This window comes from Lynx rufus, unplaced genomic scaffold, assembly GCF_022079265.1.
Source record: "Lynx rufus isolate CCGP_SWC_20201006 ecotype Redwood Valley unplaced genomic scaffold, mLynRuf1.p SCAF_2, whole genome shotgun sequence".
In the NCBI taxonomy this organism is placed as follows: Eukaryota; Metazoa; Chordata; class Mammalia; order Carnivora; family Felidae; genus Lynx; species Lynx rufus.
In genome coordinates this window covers 207120562-207141343 of record NW_025814834.1, presented here as the reverse complement: position 1 = coordinate 207141343, position 20782 = coordinate 207120562, and the positions used below count along the sequence as shown (strand labels likewise).

Genomic DNA, 20782 nt, shown 5'->3' with positions numbered 1-20782 from the left:
GTGAGAAGCCCAATGTGAGCCTTGAACTCATGAAACAATGAGATGGTGACCTGAGCTAAAACCAAGGGTAGGATGTTTAACCAAGTAAGCCACTCAGGCAACCCATCTCATTTTTGTTTTTAAAACAGTACACCTAAATAAACATGTAAAGTTACAGGTTTGCATATTTCTATATGTATATCTAAGCCTACAATCTATGTCTACATATATGTGTATACATGAAATACCCATGCATTTACACATACTCGCAGGTATATATGTCCTATTAAAAAGATGTGCAATGACTTACACCAAGATCTGAACAGAAAGCGTTACAAGTATTTTTTTTCTCATTTTCATTTTCTAATATAGTTCAATAATCATGAACTTGTACAGAAAAATAATTAGCATATGTTTCTATGTAAACAAAAACTACATTCTTCCACTTTTTCCTGGTAATAAACTGCCCATTAGCCAATGATGATGGATATAAAACTACATTACCCAGGCCCCTTTCCAATGTCCAGCAATGAATCCCAGCCAGCTACTCTCAACCACAATCTAACCCAGACTAGCAGTGACTGAAAGTTTGGCAAACCTCCATGAATGGGGGCAAATTTTATAGTCATCGAATATGAAAGAATCCATTCTCCTTAAGGAGAAGGCCTCAAATGGGGGGGGGAGGGGCATGAAAGCTTTTACAATCTAGTAGAAACTACAGACCTCTCCTAGAATCATATTTTTAAAATATTTATTCAATTATTTTGAGAGAGAGAGAGGGAGTGCATGCAAGTGGGGGAAGGTGGAGAGGGAGAGGGAGAGAGAGAATTCCAAGCAGGTTTCATGCTGTCACTGCAGAGCCTAACGCAGGGCTTGATCTAACAAACCATGGGTTCATGACCTGAACCAAAATCAAGAGATGGACACTTATCTGACTGAGCCACCCAAGTGCCCCTAGAATCATATATTTTTTTTAATTTTTAAAAAATGTATTTATTTTGAGCCGGGGGGGGAGGGGGGACCCGTGGGCAGAGAGAGAGGGAGACAGAGAATCCCAAGCAGGTTCTCCCCAAGTCAATGCATAGAGTCCAATGCAGGGCTCAAACTCACAAAACGGTGAGATCATAACCTGACCCATAATCAAGAGTCGAACACTTAACTAACTGAGCCAGCCAGGCACACTGGAGTCATATCTTTAAATGCATAAAATATATAGGATTATGATAAAACCAATTATATTGAAATATATATATAAAAATATAAGTTTGTGATATAGTTATATATGTTCTTTAAAATATATTAAAAAATAAAAACTAATGATAGATAGCCTGCATCCATAATTCAAAGAAATTGTAACATTCAAATTGTAACATTCCTTCTCACACCAGCGCATGCGGGCACGTGCACGCTCACGCTCTCTCTGAAAAATATGTAAATAAACATTAAAAAACCCACCCTGGGTGGTTATTTAAAAATAAATAAATAAAAATAAGTAAATATTTTTAAATATTATTTCATGTATATCATAACAAAAGTAAAATTTACAGGGGCACCTGGGTGGTTCAGTTCATTAAGCATCCGACTTCAGTTCAGGTCATGATCTCACGGTTCATGAGTTCAAGCCCCATGTAGGGCACTGTGCTAAAAGCTTAAAGCTTACAGTCTGCTTCGGATACTGTCTCTTCCTCTCACTGCCTCACCCCCACTCGTGTTCTGTCTGTTGCTCAAAAATAAATGAACTTAAAAAAAAGTAATAAAGAAAGTAAAATTTACAAAAAACAAAAAACAAAAAAACGAAAAAGCTTTACCCCACTATCAGAAGGCAACAGGACATAGGTACTGTGAAGGAGTTTACCTTGTCTCCAAAACTACAGAACAATGAGTCACAACTGCCTTAAAACCATGCCCCAAAAATGATTCCAGTTTGGGACACATATTCTAAAGAAAAAAAATCTCACTTCAAAAATTAGGAACATAAAGATATATTCAGGGACACCTGGGTGGCTCAGTAGGGTAAGCATCCAACTCTTGATTTTGGCTTAGGTCATGATCTCACGGTATGTGGGTTCAAACCCCACATCAGGCTCTGCATTGTCAGTGCAGGGACTACTTGGGATTCTCTCTCTCCTCCTCCCCTGCTCGTGTTCACTCTCTCTCTCAAAAATAAACATTAAAAAAATTTTTTTTACAAAGATATCCAAGAGCACTACAAAGAGCAAAAAAGGCAGAAACAGCAAATAATGGGAAAATAAAGTAACATAAGTAAACAAAGGACATAAAAAATATATAAATTTGGGCTGTTATCAATAGAAATTGATATGTTAAATACTCAGGAATAAAAAAGAAAAACATACACTATTCGAAACTGTAAAGAAATTCTTCTATATACTAACAAAGATGGGGAAAAAAACACATCAATGATTTCAGATAAAGGTTAGTGTTCATATGGTTCGTTTTTCCCTGAAAACTCTTGAGTGTGCTTTTTTAAGAGTACTGTATCAGCCAATAAAATACAAATGTTTGAGAGGAGAAGAAAATGCATTTTGCCAAAGCCATAAGTATTATGCTATTACTACATTAAAAATTTCCTTATATGGGAATGCAAGCTGGTACAGCCACTCTGGAAAACAGTATGGAGGTTCCTCAAAAAACTAAAAATAGAACTACCCTACGACCCAGCAATTGCACTACTAGGCATTTATCCATGGGATACAGGTGTGCTGTTTCGAAGGGACACGTGCACCCCCATGTTTATAGCAGCACTATCGACAATAGCCAAAGTATGGAAGGAGCCCAAATGTCCATCGATGGATGAATAGATAAAGATGTGGTGTGTGTATACATATGTTATTCGGCAGTCAAAAAGAACAACATCTTGCCATTTGCAACTACGTGGATGGAGCTGGAGGGTATTATGCTAAGTGAAATTAGAGAGAGACAAAAATCATATGACTTCACTCATGTGAAGACTTTAAAAGACAAAACAGATGAACACAAGGGAAGGGAAACAAAAAGAATATAAAAACAAGGAGGGGAACAAAACAGAAGAGACTCATAAATATGGAGAACAAACTGAGGGTTACTGGAGGGGTGTGGGGGGGGATGGGCTAAATGGATAAGAAATGGGCATTAAGAAATCATTGTTGCACTATATGCTAACTAACTGGGATGTAAATTTTAAAAAATTAAAAATAAAATTAAAAAAAATTTTCCTGGGGCGCCTGGGTGGCGCAGTTGGTTAAGCGTCCGACTTCAGCCAGGTCACGATCTCACGGTCCGTGAGTTCGAGCCCCACGACAGGCTCTGGGCTGATGGCTCAGAGCCTGGAGCCTGTTTCCGATTCCGTGTCTCCCTCTCTCTCTGCCCCTCCCCCGTTCATGCTCTGTCTCTCTCTGTCCCAAAAATAAATAAACGTTGAAAAAAAAAAACAAAATTTTCCTTATAAAGCAAGCACCAATGAAAAACAACCTTCATAGGCAAATATTCCTAAGGTGTATATCCTCTGCCATTCTTAAACAGCTAAGCCAAACTGCAGGAATCCTTCAGTACTGTATTTTGGCACTCCCTCCCAAAATTGGATGCTTCTACTAATAAAAGCAAGCCAAAGAAAATAAATCTGTATAAAAGTAATAGGAGAGGGGTAGTGGCTGGTTCACAGTGCTGGCATGTCTCAGCCCATGGGTAGGAGTGAAGGACCAGACAGGAGGTCCTAGGGACCTGGGGAGGGGAGGACAGGAACAAGCAGGGCAAGGTGACCAGGCTGCCAGTGTGTTCAGAGAGCACAGAAGCCATCTCAGGTCCCAGCCTAAAACCCTCCAGGGTCTGTTGTCTGCAGAAGGGCCCCCTCTGAGGAACCTCTAAAGGAAATAAAAATGTTCACATAGGCAGGCATTATCTACAAATAAGGAAGTAAAAAGGACAACTGACTGAATTTTGGAGGATAACAAATCACCCCCAACTCCCCACCAAAAAAAATTTAAACTAATGCTGTGGACTCCTTCGATGGTTTGCCTCTGAGAGAAAGCTTCAAAAAAAAAAAAAAAAAAAAGAAAGGAAGGAAGGAAGGAAGGAGGAAGGAAGGTAATAGGAAAAGCACAAAAATCATATCCTTCTAAACAATTTTTCCTAGAAACAAGCTGCTATATGCAATAAATCTCTGACCTGCAATTACAACTCTATTTAACAGAAAAAGACTATTACAAGTGTCATACTGCATTACACGCTATGTTTGCTTTTACCATATTACAGAGTTTAATATCTTTGCAAGGAAGAAGGTATACCAGCTTCAATTAAAAATTATACCAGATAGGGCACGTGCATGGCTCAGTTGGGTTCAGGCCATGATCTGATGGTTCATGAGATCTAGCCCCACTTTGGGCTCTGTGCTGACAGCCAGAGCCTGCTTGGGATTCTCATTCTCTCCCTGTCTTTGCTCCTCTCCTGCTTGTGCGCACATGTGTGCTCTCTAACAAAATAAATAAATAAATAAATAAAGTTATTCAAGATGTAAGCATTTAACACAACCCCAACCCAAGGAAATGGCACAAGACTAATGAGGTTGTTGGGGTTAAAAACTAAAGTTACATAAAACTTTGAATACTTCTTTCAAAATATTCCTAAATTAAGGATTATTGAACCTTCTAATCTCTGGCTAAAGTTTCTTCTCTCTGGCTAAATTATCCCATTTCAGACCTTATTGTTAAACTCCATGTCCTTCAAAGGTAAAGGGAAGTTTTTATAGAATGAAAAACAAAAGTTTCCCCATTATTTCAAACATATTACTACCATCTCAATTATGGATGCAGGAAAGACAGGTATAAAATAGCTGATTATGACAAATACTTAACCAATCCCAAAGCTAAAATGATTGTCTTTCACGTAATGTTAATCCTTAAGCAAAATTAATCAAGAATTTCTTCAAGTGCAGTGTGTGTATTGAAGTTTAAAAGGTATTAAAACAAGGGGGCATCTGGGTGGCTCAGTCAGTTGAGCGTCCGGCTTCGGCTCAGGTCATGATCTCTCAGTTTGTGAGTTCAAGCCCCACATCGGGCTCTGTGCTGACAGCTCAGAGCCTGGAGCCTGTTTTGAATTCTGTGTCTCCCTTTCTCTCTCCTCCTCCCCTGCTTGTGCTCTCTCTCAAAAATAAACATTAAAAGGTAACAATAAGCTCAATAAGCTTTTGTACTTTTTTTTTTTTTTTTACAGATACAGTATTTTTGCATTGGCAATAATGTGGAGGTCCTCGAATTCTCACCCATTTGCTGGTGAAAATGTACATTTGTACAACCACTTTGGGACAGGCTACAGTAACCATGAAAACAGGCACACCCTGTGCCGCGACTCCCCCATTCCTACCTATACCTCTATGAGACAAAGGACAACGTGTGACAAGGTACACGTACAAAACTGTTCATGGTCGTACTGCTGTTAGTAACCCAAACTGGTAAATAACACACTGTGGATTAACAGAAGAATGAAATCAATAAGGCAATATTTCCCTATGTAGAATTCAATTGAAAACTAAAGCAACTCACTCCAATCTGGATGATTCTCATTAACACAGAAGAACATTCACAAAATGATTCCCAAAGAGTTTCAAAACAGAAAACACTTGACTAAATTAGTTTAGAAATGCATAAATGGATGGCAAAACTGTCAATAAAAGCAGGGAAATTTTTAAGGCAGATACATTACTTTGGGAAGACAGGCAGTTGTGAACAGGAAGGGCTACATACTATTTCCTTTACTTGGGAGGTGATACACAATTTCTGCTGTAAAATGATTTTAGTTTTTAGTTTTCTGCACTTTTACACATGTAAATTTTAATCCCCTACCATTCTCTAAAAAAAGATTAGAGACAAAAAACAAGCAAACTACCCAAGGACTGGAATAATATATTAGTTAAGTTAGCATTACTTATGTGGCTGTTACAGAGTAGAAAGTATATGGGAAAAAATAGCATTGGCACAACACAGGAAAACTCTAGAACTATGACCCAGTGAAACCTTCAGCTCACTAGTGAATTTCCATTCAAGATTTCTACCTTAAAAAAGTTTCCTATAGGGGCGCCTGGGTGGCGCAGTCGGTTAAGCGTCCAACTTCAGCCAGGTCACGATCTCGCGGTCCGTGAGTTCGAGCCCCACGTCGGGCTCTGGGCTGATGGCTCAGAGCCTGGAGCCTGTTTCCGATTCTATGTCTCCCTCTCTCTCTGCCCCTCCCCCGTTCATGCTCTGTCTCTCTCTATCCCAAAAATAAATAAACGTTGAAAAAAAAAATTAAAAAAAAAAAAAGTTTCCTATAAAAACGGATATATCGAGTATGCTGAACAATATGAATCAAAGGATCTTTTGAAAAGTTATAGGTAAACAATAACGATCATGCAAACTAAGATTAGTCAGTAAGTTTATGAAGTTTATTTAGTGCTAAATCACCTGACGTGATAAAATATTCTGGCCAATTAAGAGCTATCAAACATAATCTACAATTTTCAAATAATAATTAAAATATAGAAACAATTAGGGATGCCTGGCTGGCTCAGTCATTTAAGCATCTGACTTCAGGTCAGGTCATGATCTCACAGTTCGGGAGTTCAAGCCCCATATCGGGCTCTGTGCTGACAGCTCTCTCAAACATAAATACACATTAAAAAGAATTTTTTTTTGTTTAGAATATAGAAAACAGTTAACATTTCCTAAACATGATCATTCTTTTATGTCCCCAGAGGAGTGGAAATACCATGCAGGAAATACATAGGGGGTGGGGGGTGCGTGGGGCAAGGTATAAGCAAGCAATAGGGAATAGAGACTATGGAGAACTAGAGAGAAAACCCACCCTTCAAAGGGTAACAGCCACATAGACATTCAGCTGTAGCCAAAGTGCAGCCATTCAGGAATTCCAGATAAGTAGTGTTCTATCTTCCATGTTTTCAAGAGAAACCAAAGATAAGGAGTTTTACATGAAATTTTCCTGATTTCCGAAACATTATACAAACCAAATGAAGCACATCTACACATTAAGTACAGAGGCAAACAGTGTGTGACTCTGGCTCTAGGGGTACCCTCATGATCATCACCAAATATAAACTTTCTATTTTAAGGAAGCACTCACACAGAGAGACTTGTGACTGAATTCTAGACAGGCATTGACTGCATACAGATATATTGTTAAATGTCATACACACATATATAAGACACTGTGTTTTTTATTTACTGCATATATATAAATGCTTAATATATAATATAAGCAATAAAACACACTGCTTAAAAACCACATAGTAATTAAATCTTTATTAAAAGGGTTAGAAAGGAAAACTCCAAGAATCCTATCAAGTCATGTTAATGTTTTCAACAACAATTCATCTAAAGAAAAAGAGCACACAGTTTATGTCTGAGAAGCGATCCTAACTTTTTTATACTAAGATAAAGTTTATTCACTGAAGTCCTCTAAAATCATTCCAACAGCTGTAATGCCCACATGGAAATGACCAAGTTCAATAAGGGGTAGACTGGAAAGATTCCAAAGCTTTTCTTAATTGGCTACTTTCAATAACATGATCCTCTAGCAGCTGAATGGGTAAGTAGTTTTCCCCCTTACTTTTTCATATCATCCTAGTATTTCCTTCAAATCATTTATTTCCCACTATCTCCAAGTATTTATTTATTATGGATAGTGGGAAATAAAAGCTGGCCTACTCAACTTAAAAGGAGCACTACAGTAGATACTGGAAAACCTTATTTAGTATTATGACACTTTTCAACTTCTCTCTGACATTATCACCACCAATGCCCACCCACCATTAAGAAAGAAAGAGAGCTGGGGTGCCTGGGAGGCTCAAGTCAGTTAAGCGTCCGACTTGGGCTCAGGTCATGATCTCAGGGTTCATGTGTTTGAGCCCCAGGCAGAGCTCTGTACTGACAGCTCAGAGCCTGGAGTCTGCTTCAGATTTTGTGTCTCCCTCTCTCTCTGCTCCTCCCCAACTTGCAATCTGTCTCTCTCTCACAAATGAATAAACATTTTAAAAATTAAAAAAAGAAAGAAAAGAAAAGAAAAAAGAAAAAGAAAAGAGAGTGTAGGGGCACCTGGGTGGATCAGATGGTTGAGACTCCAACTATTAGTTTCGGCTTGGGTCATGATCTTGCAGTTTTGTGGGTTCAGGCCCTACATCGAGCTCTGTGCTGGTCTGTCCCTCCCCCACTCGCACTCTGTCTCTCTCAAAATAAATATAAATAAACTTTAAAAAAGGAAGGCAGGAAGGCAGGCGGGCAAGGAAGAAAAAGTAAATGACCGTCTTCTCAGCTACACCCAGAGGTTGAACCATACGAAATTTCAGATATTCAAGTATTTCTGACATTTTAAAAGAAGCCAAAGTAAGTTTCAGATGCCTATTAGACATCCCATTGTAAGGGATTCATACTCAGTTGAGTATATGAATCTAAGCTCAAGAGAGGAGTCAGGGCTAAGGAGGATAAATTTAGAGGTAGGTTCATCATCAAAGTTCCAGACAGTCTCTAAGCTAAGGATAAAACTAGCAAATGAAAAGATGAAAAAATTTGAAATTTATAACCTGGGGAGGCGAAAACCAAAGCAAAAATTTATTTCTGGACCAATTTGGTAGTGTTAATTAGTATATACACAAGAAGTAGTCACTTTCCCCATGGAATCAACATGGTTTATTTATCTGCTTATAATTTTATTTTTTCAACGTTTTTTATTTATTTTTGGGACAGAGAGAGACAGAGCATGAACGGGGGAGGGGCAGAGAGAGAGGGAGACACAGAATCGGAAACAGGCTCCAGGCTCCGAGCCATCAGCCCAGAGCCTGACGCGGGGCTCGAACTCACGGACCACGAGATCGTGACCTGGCTGAAGTCGGACGCTTAACCGACTGCGCCACCCAGGCGCCCCTCTGCTTATAATTTTAAAAGAAAAACCAAGCTTCTCATAGAATAAATCAGTAATAAACTAAAATTTAAAAAAATCAGAACCTGAAAGGCAAAAAAGGTGACTGACACAATTTCAGCTGTCCTAGGATCAGTAAGGATCTAGTATCACAGGAAAGAGAAAACAGCAACAGATTTTTTTTAGGTTGGCTCAGTATTTTTTAATTGAGGTATAATAGACATAAAACAATTTTTTTCAAAAATATTGGGTCTGCTGGTGTTAGAACAGAATATAAAGGACAGGAGACATACCACTCAGTAATTGTAATACAAACCAATTTGATACGATTCCTAATTTTACCTCCTTTGTAATACAGTCAACACTAAGCTTCAAAGTTGTATTAGCCACTGTATTAAGATACAAAGAAAGATAAAATAACCCTTATTCTAAAGTAGCTCAAACAGAAAGAAGTCACGGGTAAATAAACGAATCATGTGATAAATGCTATTTGATGTATATTTAAAGTATTACTGAAAACCAGAAGTAACCAGGGCTGAAACTCTGGAAAGGTTTGGTGACATCTGAGTGGCACCCTGTGAACTAAAAAGCTTCAGTTCAGACCAAGAATTAAAGACAGTATATTGAAAAGAAAATTAATAGGTACAGAGGTAAGAAAGTAAAACATGTCCCACAAACAGGCAAGGATTCTCTTTGGGAAGGGTTTATGGAGGAGAGAGAGGTTAAGTAGAAAGAAAAGGGGTTGGTACAACCGCAGCCTGATTTTAGAGCCAGACTGTGAAAATCTTTCTAAGGTTTTCCTTAGAAAACCTTTCCTTTCTAAGATATGTTGTTTTGTTTTTAAAAAATTTTTAATGTTTATTTTTGAGAGACAGAGAGAGACAGAGACAGAGACAGAGAGGGAGCAGGGGAGGAGCAGAGAGAGGAGGAGACAGAATCCAAAGCGGGCTCCAGGCTCTGAGCTGAAGCTAGAACTCACGAACTGTGAGATCATGACCTAAACTGAACCCGGATGCTCAAACGACTGAGTCACCCAGGTGCCCCCAAAAGTATTCTTTTTTTAAAGTGCACAACAAAACTACAAGACACATGTCAAAATGAGTGCAAGACCCTTTCATAGCAAGAATATAGGCCATTTTTTTCCCCTCTTAGATTCTTCTGAGTTTCACTTATTTCTAGCAGATACACAATTTTATAGTGAACAACTGTGTTTTTTAAAACTTGACAGTTAGGTTACCACATTGACCTATAAAATCCTACTTAAGCCAATGAGGAAGACAAGGTTCACGTTATCCTCTCTACCCGTTGCCACTCAGAGCAGTCAATCATCACTGTGATTCTCATGGCCTGTTTGTCTCCTTGGAGTACATATGGAAAAGGACAGAATGTAACAAGCACTTATGACAGTGCTTGAAAACAAGTGGCCGCTCAGACCACTGAGTATAAATTCTATATTATTAATTCCACCAAATTTCACACTACCTAAATTTGGCTCTTTGACAGTAAACCTGATTTAGAGTATCAACTCATAAAGGCCAGGAACAACTCAGGTGGCCAGGGCTGCCTTACAGTACAAAGGAATCAGGTTAAGATAACAAATAGATTTTAATTTCATTGTTAATCATAGCCTGGACAACTGCCGTAAGATTTCAAAGTTCTGCTTTTGGAAGGGAAGATTGTAGCAGAGTAGAGAATTGCTGAATCGCTATAATGTACACCTGAAACTAATATAAGACTGTAAGTGAACTGTAGTGGAATTAAAAGGAAAAAAAAAAAAAAAAGATTCCAAGATCCTTTCTCAACTCACCAGTAAAACCTTAATCAATTAGAGACAGCTGTCTTGGGAAAAATTACAAAGTGGTAAAGAATATCTGTTCTACTAAAAGATAATCCAACCATTTAGTAAAACTATCTTCACATATAAAAACTAATTAACTCGGGGCGCCTGGGTGGCGCAGTCGGTTAAGCGTCCGACTTCAGCCAGGTCACGATCTCGCGGTCCGTGAGTTCGAGCCCCGCGTCGGGCTCTGGGCTGATGGCTCAGAGCCTGGAGCCTGTTTCCGATTCTGTGTCTCCCTCTCTCTCTGCCCCTCCCCCGTTCATGCTCTGTCTCTCTCTGTCCCAAAAATAAATAAACGTTGAAAAAAAAAAATTAAAAAAAAAAAAATAAAATAAAAACTAATTAACTCTTGGGGCACCTGGGTGGCTCAGTCAGTTGGGCAACCGACTTCGGCTCAGGTCATGATCTCACCGCTCATGAGTTCAAGCCCCACGTCAGGCTCTATGACAACAGCTCAGAGCCTGGAGCCTGCTTTAGATTCTGTGTCCTATTCTCTCTCTCTCTGCCCCTCCCCCACTCTCTCAAACAAATAAATGTAAAAAAAAAATTTTTCTTTTTTTTAAAAAGGAGGGGGCGTGCCACCCAGGTGGCTCAGTCAGTTAAGTATCTGATTCGGTTTTGACTCAGGTCATGAATTCACAGTTGGTTCTGAATTTGAGCCCCACATTGGACTCTGGGCTAGAAGCACAGAGCCTGCCTGGAATTCTGCCTCTCTCACTTCTCTGCCTCTCTCCCGCTCCCTATCTCTCTCCCTCAAAAATAAATAAACAAACATTAAAATACAGAAAATTAAAAAAAAAAAAAGGGAACTGAATTAAGTGGAAATTAAACATGTCCATGTCTATCCAACCTTACAGTAAAAAATGACCTTGCTATTCATGCCACCAATTTCACAGGGGTAAGTAAATCTATGTTTGAAATAATATTTTCTTTTTCCTTGAAATAATTACAACTCCATTTACCACACAAGTCCAATTTCATATGACTCATTTTATTTTAAACTGGTCCCTATCAGTTCTTTTATTTTTAATAGTACATAGGATGCTTTGTGAATGGCCCTGAAGGCAATATCCAAGAGTTTAATGAAACACATTTTTGGAGTTCTCTAACATTAAAGGTCTTGATTATTGTTTCTTCTATTTTCTTATCTGAGAAATTCAAAAGCAATTTATAGGTGACATTTAACAACAAAACAACTTTTTTTGTATCTTTAAGGTGAATCCTTCTTTTGAAGGAGAAAAGTCAAGTAAATAAATATTAAATAATATTTTAATTAGGTATGTGATTTAATATTTAATGCAAAATTGCTCATTAACAAGGTATCCTAATTTTCATAAATGTAATTACTCAGCAGATACCAAGAAAAGCAGAAAAACAGACCTAGAATTTTTAAAAACCAGGGTATAAATAATACCCACAATCTTATGAGTGAGGGTCCTTGCATTCTCATAAAACTTCAATAAACATATGTATAGTTTCTAAGTTCCCTGCTCTGAAAAGTAGATCCATCGCTTTCATCATGTGATCAAGAGTCCTGGGGTATCTGCGTGGCTCAGTCAGTTAAGCATCCAACTTTGGCTCAGGATGTGATCTCAAGGTTCGTGAGTTCAAGCCCCGCGTCGGGTTCTGTGGTGACAGCTCAGAGCCTGGAGCCTTCTTTGGATTCTGTGTCTCCCTCTGTCTCTGCCCCTCCCCTGCTCACACTCCGTCTCTCTCTCTCTCTCTCTCAAAAATAAATAAACCTTAAAAAAAAAAAAAAGGAAAAAAAAAGTCCTGATCCTAAAAAAAAGTTGAGTATTGAATTTATTGCTTTTAACCTCATCAGTGAGAGGTTAACAAAAAGAAGGCAGCTTCCCACACACTAAATGTAGTACTTCACATGAACTGTGAAGACCTATAGACCTGTATTCAAATTATACATCTTTAAGTCCACTTACTTATTTATAAATGAAAAGTTGTCCTCAGGATTATTAAACAGTGCAATGCATGTACAGCACTTAGCAGTGCCTGGGACACAGTAATCGCTCAATAAATGCTAAAGATCCATCTGAATTGAAATCCTGCCTTTATATACACTAGCTAGAGAAACTTGGGCAAGACTCTTCAACTCTGTGCCTGCTTCCCCAACTAATAAAAGGGACATGATTATACTTACCTCATACCTTTGTTATAAGCATTAAATGAGAAGATACAAGTACAGTGCACAGAATAGTGTCTGGTGCATAGTAAGTGCTTAGTAAGTGTCACATCATCAGTAAGTGATAATGAAGAAAATGTTCTATAACTATTCTATCAGTTTTCTCATGGTCAACTCCTCTGATCAGGTTTGGTGAATTTTTGTATGTATTTCATGACTTACTACATCATGGAGCAGTACTATCATCATCCACTTTAAAGGACTTAACTGGAATATGTTCACTTATCCCCACTTCCACTAAGACCCAGTCCAAACCTTCTGCCCATTCATCTAGCCATCTTCTTCCTCTGATGAACAGTTACAGTCATGCTCCACTTTTCCAAGTACTTCTTCCTAATGAGAAACCATGATAACTCTACCAATAAATGTTACTTGCTATTTACTTACATATACTTGTTCTAATTTATATGGTCATTAATGGGCCCTTCTCATTTTCCAATATGTACATAAAATAACATTTTAACATCATGCTGGTAAAATGAGAACCCTTAAAGACAAGAATCACAGTATCCACCATCATTTTCCGTATTATCTTTTTTTTTTTTTTTTTAAAGTAGGCTCCATGCCCAGCATGGAGCCAGTGTGGGGCCTGAACTCACAACAGTGAGATCAAGACCTGAGGTGAGATCAAGAGTTGGACGCTCAACCGAGGGAGCCACTCAGGTGCCCCTGTCTACCCCTATTATCTGACACAAAACCTTGAACAGTTTTCATTCAATAAACATTTACTAATTTAAATCTGTCTCAATTATCCTGTATAACTCTGCCACATTACCAATATTTAAGCCCCAATACCAAGCTCCCAGAGGCCAGAAGCTTTTTCAGTTGTATTTATAATGCTACAGTAGGGGCACGTGGATGGCTCAGTCAGTTAAGCATCTGATTTCGGCTTAGGTTGTGATCTCACGGTTTGTGAGTTTGAGCCCCATGTTGGGCTCTGTGCTGACAGCTCAGAGCCTGGAGCCTGCTGCAGATTCTGTGTCTGCCTCTCTCCCTGCCCCTCCCGCCTTGCACTCTGTCTCTGTCTCTCTCTCAAGACTAAACAAACTTTTTAAAAAATTCTACAGAAAAGAAACTTCAAACATGTATTAAATATTACAACAAATAAACAAACCTATTCTGTATTTAGAAAAGAAAGGAAATAGAGAAAAAAAGACTCAATCCAATTGGCAGGTACATTTTTTTAATGACTGCTTATTTTTGAGAGAAAAAGAGAGAGAAAGAGAGAGCGAGCGAGCAGGGGAAGGGCAGGGAAAGGGAGACACACAATCTGAAGTAGGCTCCAGGGTCTGAGCTGTCAGCACAGAGCCCGACACAGGGCTCAAACCCACGGACCATAAGAGATCATGACCTGACCCGAAGCTGGCCACATAACCGACTAAGCCATCCAAGCACCCCAACAGGCGTAATTTTTAACAACAATAACAAAATATAGCAGTAAGAGCATCAGCCTTTCCTAAGTACAGTATCTGATACTGACTACGGGATTTACTTAAAGAAAGGAGGGTGATGTTAGTGACAGGTAAGAATGAGGTTTTTGGGTTTTTTTTTAATGTTTATTTATTTTTGAGAGAGAGAGAGACAGAGCACAAACAGGGGAGGGGCAGAGAAAAAGGGAGACACAAAAACTGAAGTGGGCTCCAGACTCTGAGCTGTCAGCGCAGAACCCGACGCGGGGCTCGAACTCACGAACTGAGACATCATGACCTGAGCTGAAGTCGGACGCTCAACCGACTGAGCCACCCAGGCGCCCCAGAATGAGGTTTTTTATAAAAGTAAAACTTTCTGAAGATGTTAGTAAAAGGTGAGCCCAAGAAGAATAAGGAAATGATGAAATATATTCAGTCTTGGATAGCTTATACATTTTTATAATATTCAGTCCAAGGTCATCTCTCAAAATAATATAAGGTTCAGGGCTTGTTGGCTCAGTCACTGGAGCATCTGTCTCTTGATTTTGAGTTCAAGCCCCACGCTGGGTGTATTATTTAAAAAAAAATAATAATGATACAAGGCTTACACTCAGCTGACTCTATGATCCAGCAATCCCACTTCTGAGTATACATCCAAAAGAAATGAAAATAAGATCTCAGAAAGATAACTGCACTCCATGTTTACTGCAGCACTATTCACGATAGGCAAGATCACAGAAACAACTTCAAAACCCGTCAAGAGATGAATGGATAAAGATGTGACGTACATAAACACACACACACACACACACACACACACACACACACACACACACACAAATTATTACTCAGCCATAAGAAAAAAAAGTAAATGTGCCAACTGCAACAATACGAATGGGCTGTGAAGGCATTATGCTAGGTGAGGTAAGTCAAACAAAGAGAAACACTGTATGATAGTACTTCTATGTGGAACATGAAACAGTCAAAACTAGAAATAAAGTAAAGAATGGTAGTTACCAGGGGCTGGGGATTGAGGAACTGGGGAAATGTTGATCAAAGGGTACAAATTTGCAGTTAAAAGATGAATACATTCTGGGGATCTAATGCACAGCACTGTGATTATACTTAGCAATATTATATTATACACTGGAAAATTGTTAAAAACTAGATTTAAATGTTTTCACCACAAAAAAGAAATGGTAATTATGTGACATGATGGAGTTGTTAGCTAAGGTAATTGTGGTAATCATATTGCAATATGTAAGTATATCAAATCAAAAGGTTGTATGCCTTAAATTTGTAATGTTACAAATCAATTACATTTCAATAAAAAAATAAATTACTTGGAAATAAAAGTGACACAAACCTTAGCTCATTTGACTACCTTTCTATAGTACCAATTTTGGTAACTTTTTTCCTAATAATTTATAAAAATAGGATAATAATCTCTAATTACAATAACTTCTGGACAACATTGTTAAAATTATATTATTGTGAACAAAAATTCTGCATGGAATTGCTAAAAATAAAACAGTATGTCTAACAATATGGCAGTGACCAACTAAAAAGAAGAAATATAAAACAAGTTAACACTATTTAACACGTGGGTAATGACACTACGTCTTTTATCCCCTAATTTTGCTAGGTTTCTATAAGGTACCTTTATTAGTTTATTAAAGGAAAGAGCTTACTTTCCTATTGTAATTTAGACATTCCAAAAACTATCTTGTGCAGTAAATCCTGAAGTCTTAAAAGCCACATTATTAAAATGGAAAACACAAACATTTCATCTACCCTAACATTAAGCTTGTTTAGGTATCATTTCAAAGGCATCGTAAGAGTAGTCAGTAGTTGGCTGGTTCTTGTACCAGTGGTAAAAGTCGAGTGGTGATGGTGGCAGTAGTTGCTGCAAAGAATCTGAATGATGCTTACATACCAGGCTTTACCAGTTTTAAATGGATTTGTCTTACTCAACTTACATAATGACCTTTTGAGATGAATGTAATAATTATCTTCATTTTACTAATGAGGAAGGAAACTAAGGTACAAACAACTTAACTTGCTCAATGAGACACAGCTAGCTGCTCATGTAAAAGCACCAGGAACTGAATTCATCTGGTATCATTCCGGAGCCATTTAGCCACTTTTAACCACTATCCATTCTGCTGCCCATGTAAACCGTGAATTCCAACTCATCGACTAACACAATAAGTAAAGTATTTTTATAATTTAAATCTTAACATGTCATATCCATACATGAATGGCTCCAGCATGCCAAATAAAATACAAATGCCTGTTCGGAACCTTACAAAATTGGCATGATCTAGACTCTGTCACCCTCTAAAGCTGGTTTCCAATGATAACCACAATCTATTTAAATTTCAATTAACAAAAATTAAATAAAATTGAAAATTCAGCTCCTCAGTCACACTAGACATGTTTCAAGTGCCGAACGGGCATGTTTTTTCTTAAGTTTGTTCATTTATTTTTGAGATAGAGAATGAGCAAGCACACGCAAGTGTGCACACAAGCAGGGAAGGGACAGAGGGAGGGAGAGGACTCCCAAACAGGCTCCTCACTGTCAACACAGAGCCCGACAAGGGGCTCGATCTCACAAACCCCGAGATCGTGACCTGATCCAAAACGTCTAACAACATGGCTTCAATGACTGAGTCACCCAGCTACCCCTGAACAGACATGCTATTAACGGATGGCACCAGTTCTGAGCCTGCCATCTTGTGCTGTCTCCAGAGCACTGAGCTTCCCACTACCAGGAGAGCTCTACTCTTCTACAAACCTTACTGTGCAAATCTGTTTGGGAGATTGACACACTTCCTCCCTATCCATTAAGGACTGAATTCTCCTCATGGTTCAGATATCTTAAAATGCCACCTTCTCAGGCTCATACCTAATTATAAATTACTCTTTCATTTTATATCATGTATATCTCCATATCTCCTTCAAAGCACTTACTATAATTTTTATTAATTTTTACTTTCATATCAATGTTTTTCTCCTATTCAAAAAATACCAGCTGGATTGTTAACAATTTTAATAACGTTGCTAACATTTAGGGAGAATCGAAATCTGAGTTGCTCAGCAGTGGCATTATTAACATTTTGGGCTGGGTAGTTTTTGTTGTGAGGCTATCTTTGCACTTCGGGATGTTTAACTGCATCCTTGGTCTCTAGCCTTCAACTGTCACAAGCATTCATTCCCTTCTCCCTCCCCACCCCAATCAAATTGTGACAACCAAAACTGTCTCCAGATATTGCCAAATGTCCTCTGGAGGGAAAAGCATCTCCAGTTGAGAACCCCTGACCTAAATACTTCCAAATGATTACAGAATTCTGAGTTGAACATTAAATCAAAGGCCAAAATTTAAAAAATAACTAAACACCAACAAATTGGATAACCTAGGTAAAATGGACAAATTCCTAGAAACACAAAATCTACCAGGATGAAATCATGAAGAAACAGAAAATCTGAATAGACGAATAATTAGTAAGGAAACTGAATCAGTACTCAAAACAATTACAAAACCAAAAGCCCTAGACTTTATGGCTTTATTGGAAAATGCTACCACACATGGAAAGAAGAACTAATACCAATTCTTCTAAAACTTTTCCTTTTTTTTTCAATATATGAAATTTATTGTCAAATTGGATTCCATACAACACCCAGTGCTCATCCCAAAAGATGCCCTCTTCAATACCCATCACCCATCTTCCCCTCCTTCCCACCCCCCATCAACCCTCAGTTTGTTCTCAGTTTTTAAGAGTCTCTTATGCTTTGGCTCTCTCCCACTCTAACCTCTTTCTTCTAAAACTTTTCCAAAAAAGTGAAGAGGAGGAAATACTTCCTAACTCATTCTATGAGGTTAGCATGATATTGATACCAAAGCCAGATAAAGACACTATAAGAAAACTATAGACCAATATCTCCTACAGGTATCAATGCAAAAATACTCAAAAACAAACAAACAAACAAACAAAAAACACCCTAGCGCCGTCAGGGTGTCTCAGTTGGTTATGCATCCGACTCTTGATTTCAGCTCAAGTCATGATCTCGTGGTCCTGAGATGAGCCTCTTGTTGGGCTCTGCACTGGGCACGGGGCCTGGTTATGATTCCCTCTTCAGGGAGCCTGGATGACTCAGTTGGCTAAGCGTGAACTTCAGCTCAGGTCATGATCTCACAGTACGTGGTTCAAGCTCCAAATCAGGCGCTGTGCTGACAGTGCGGAATCCACTTGGGATTCTCTCTCTCCTCCTCTCTCTCTGCCCCACCCCCCAATGTGCGCACGCACATGCTCTCTCAAAATAAACAAACAAAAAAATCAATCTGTGTAATACATCACATCAACATGAAGGAAAAAACCCACCTGATCATTTCAACTAATGCAGAAAAAGCATTTGACAAACTTTACCGTTTCATGACAAATAAGACTCAACAAACTAAAAAAGGAAGGAAACTACCTTAGCATGATAAAAGCTATATATAAAAAACCCACACCAAATATTGTGCTCAATGGCAAAAGACTGAAGCTTTTCCTCTAAAATCAGAAACAAAGCAAGGATGCTTGCATTCACCACTTCTTTTCAACACAGTAATGGAAATCCTAGCCGGAGCAACTGGCAAGAGAAAGAAATAAAAGACAAACTGAAAAAGAAGCAAAATTATCTGTTTCAGATGATACGATCTTATATGTAAGACAACCCTAGGGATACCACCAAAAAACTCGCAGAACAATAAACGAATTCATTGAAGCAGCAAGATATGAAGTCAACACACACAAAATCAGGTAAATTTCTATACATGAACAGTGAACTATCAGAAAAGGAAATGAAGAAAATGATTCCATCTACATTAGCATCAGAAAAAATAAAATACATAGGAATTAACCAAAGAAGTCAAAGAATTCTACAGTAAAAACTATAAAACATGACTAAAAGAAATTAAAGACCTAAATGAATGAAAACACATCTCCTATTCATAGAGTACAAGACCCAATATTGTAAGATGTCCCTACTGCTGAAGTGATCTACAGATCCAATGTAATTCCTACCAAAATCACAATGTTTTTTTACAGAAATAGAAAAATCCATCTTAAAATTTATATGGAATTTCAAGAAAGCCCAAACAGACAAATCAATCTTGAAAAAGAACAGAAGGACTCAGTTTCTTTTTTAATTTTTTTTTTAATATTTATTTATTTTTGGGAGACAGACACAGTGCAAGAAGCGGAGGGGCAGAGAGAGAGAATCTGAAGCAGGCTCCAGGTTCTGAGCTGTCAGCACAGAGCCCAACGCGGGGCTCGAACCCATGAAGCGCAGGATCATGACCTGGGCCAAAATTAGATGCTTAACCAACTGAGCCGCCCAGACACCCCGACGGACTCAAACTTCCTGATTTCAAAACTTACTACAAAGCTATAGAAATCAAAACGTATGGTTTTGGCATAAAGACAGACATGTAGATCAACAGAAAAGAATAGAGAGCCCAAAAATAAATACTCGCACATATGCTCACATGATTTTCACAAAGAGTGCCAAGACCGTTTAATGGGAAAAAGACAGTCTTTTCAACAAAGGGTGCTGGGAAAACTGGAAAACTACATGCCTTGAAAAAGAAGGAAATTCTGATACACACTACGATACGGATGAACACTGAAGACAGTAGGCTAAGTGAAATAAAGCAGTCACAAAAAGGGGCGCCTGGGTGGCTGAGTCGGTTGAGCGTCCAACCTCGGCTCAGGTCATGATCTCGCGGTCTGTGGGTTCGAGCCCTGCGTCGGGCTCCATGCTGACAGCTCAGAGCCTGGAGCCTGTTTCGGATTCTGTGTCTCCCTCTCTCTCTGACCCTCCCCCATTCATGCTCTGTCTCTCTCTGTCTCAAAAATAAATAAACGTTAAAAAAATTAAAAAAAAAAAAACGGTCACAAAAAGACAACTACTACATAACTCCACTTACAGAAGGTATTTCTAGTAGTCCAAGTCATAGAGACAGAAAGTAGAGTGGTGCTTTCCAGAGACTCAGGGGAGGGGAAAATGAGAAGTTGTTATAGAGTAGTGGCAGTTGTTGTAATAGGCAGTTTCAGTTTTAGAAGATGAAAAGACTTCTGAGGATGCATGGTGACAGTGGCTACATAACAATGTGAAAGTATTTATCAACACTTAACTCTATGCTTTAAAATGATTAAGATGAGGGGCGCCTGGGTGGCTCAATGGGTTAGGTGTCTGAATGCTGGTTTCAGCGCAGGTCATGATCTCAAGGTTTGTGGGATCGAGCCCCACATTGGGCTCCCGGCTGACAGCACACGGAGCCTTCTTGAAATTCTCCCTCTCCTCTCTCTCTGCCCCTCCTCATGCATGTGTCTGCACTTTCTCTCTCTCAAAATAAATGAATAAACTTTAAAAAATTAACATAAAATAAAATGACTAAGATGGAGAAGCACCTGG

At 38.6% G+C, this 20782-nt stretch overlaps 1 protein-coding gene across 9 annotated transcripts in view; it reads right to left on the bottom strand.

The window, feature by feature from the left end:
• Positions 1-20782, bottom strand: part of EIF4G3 (eukaryotic translation initiation factor 4 gamma 3) — a 311829-nt gene that overhangs the window by 201650 nt on the left and 89397 nt on the right. The window lies entirely within an intron of this gene.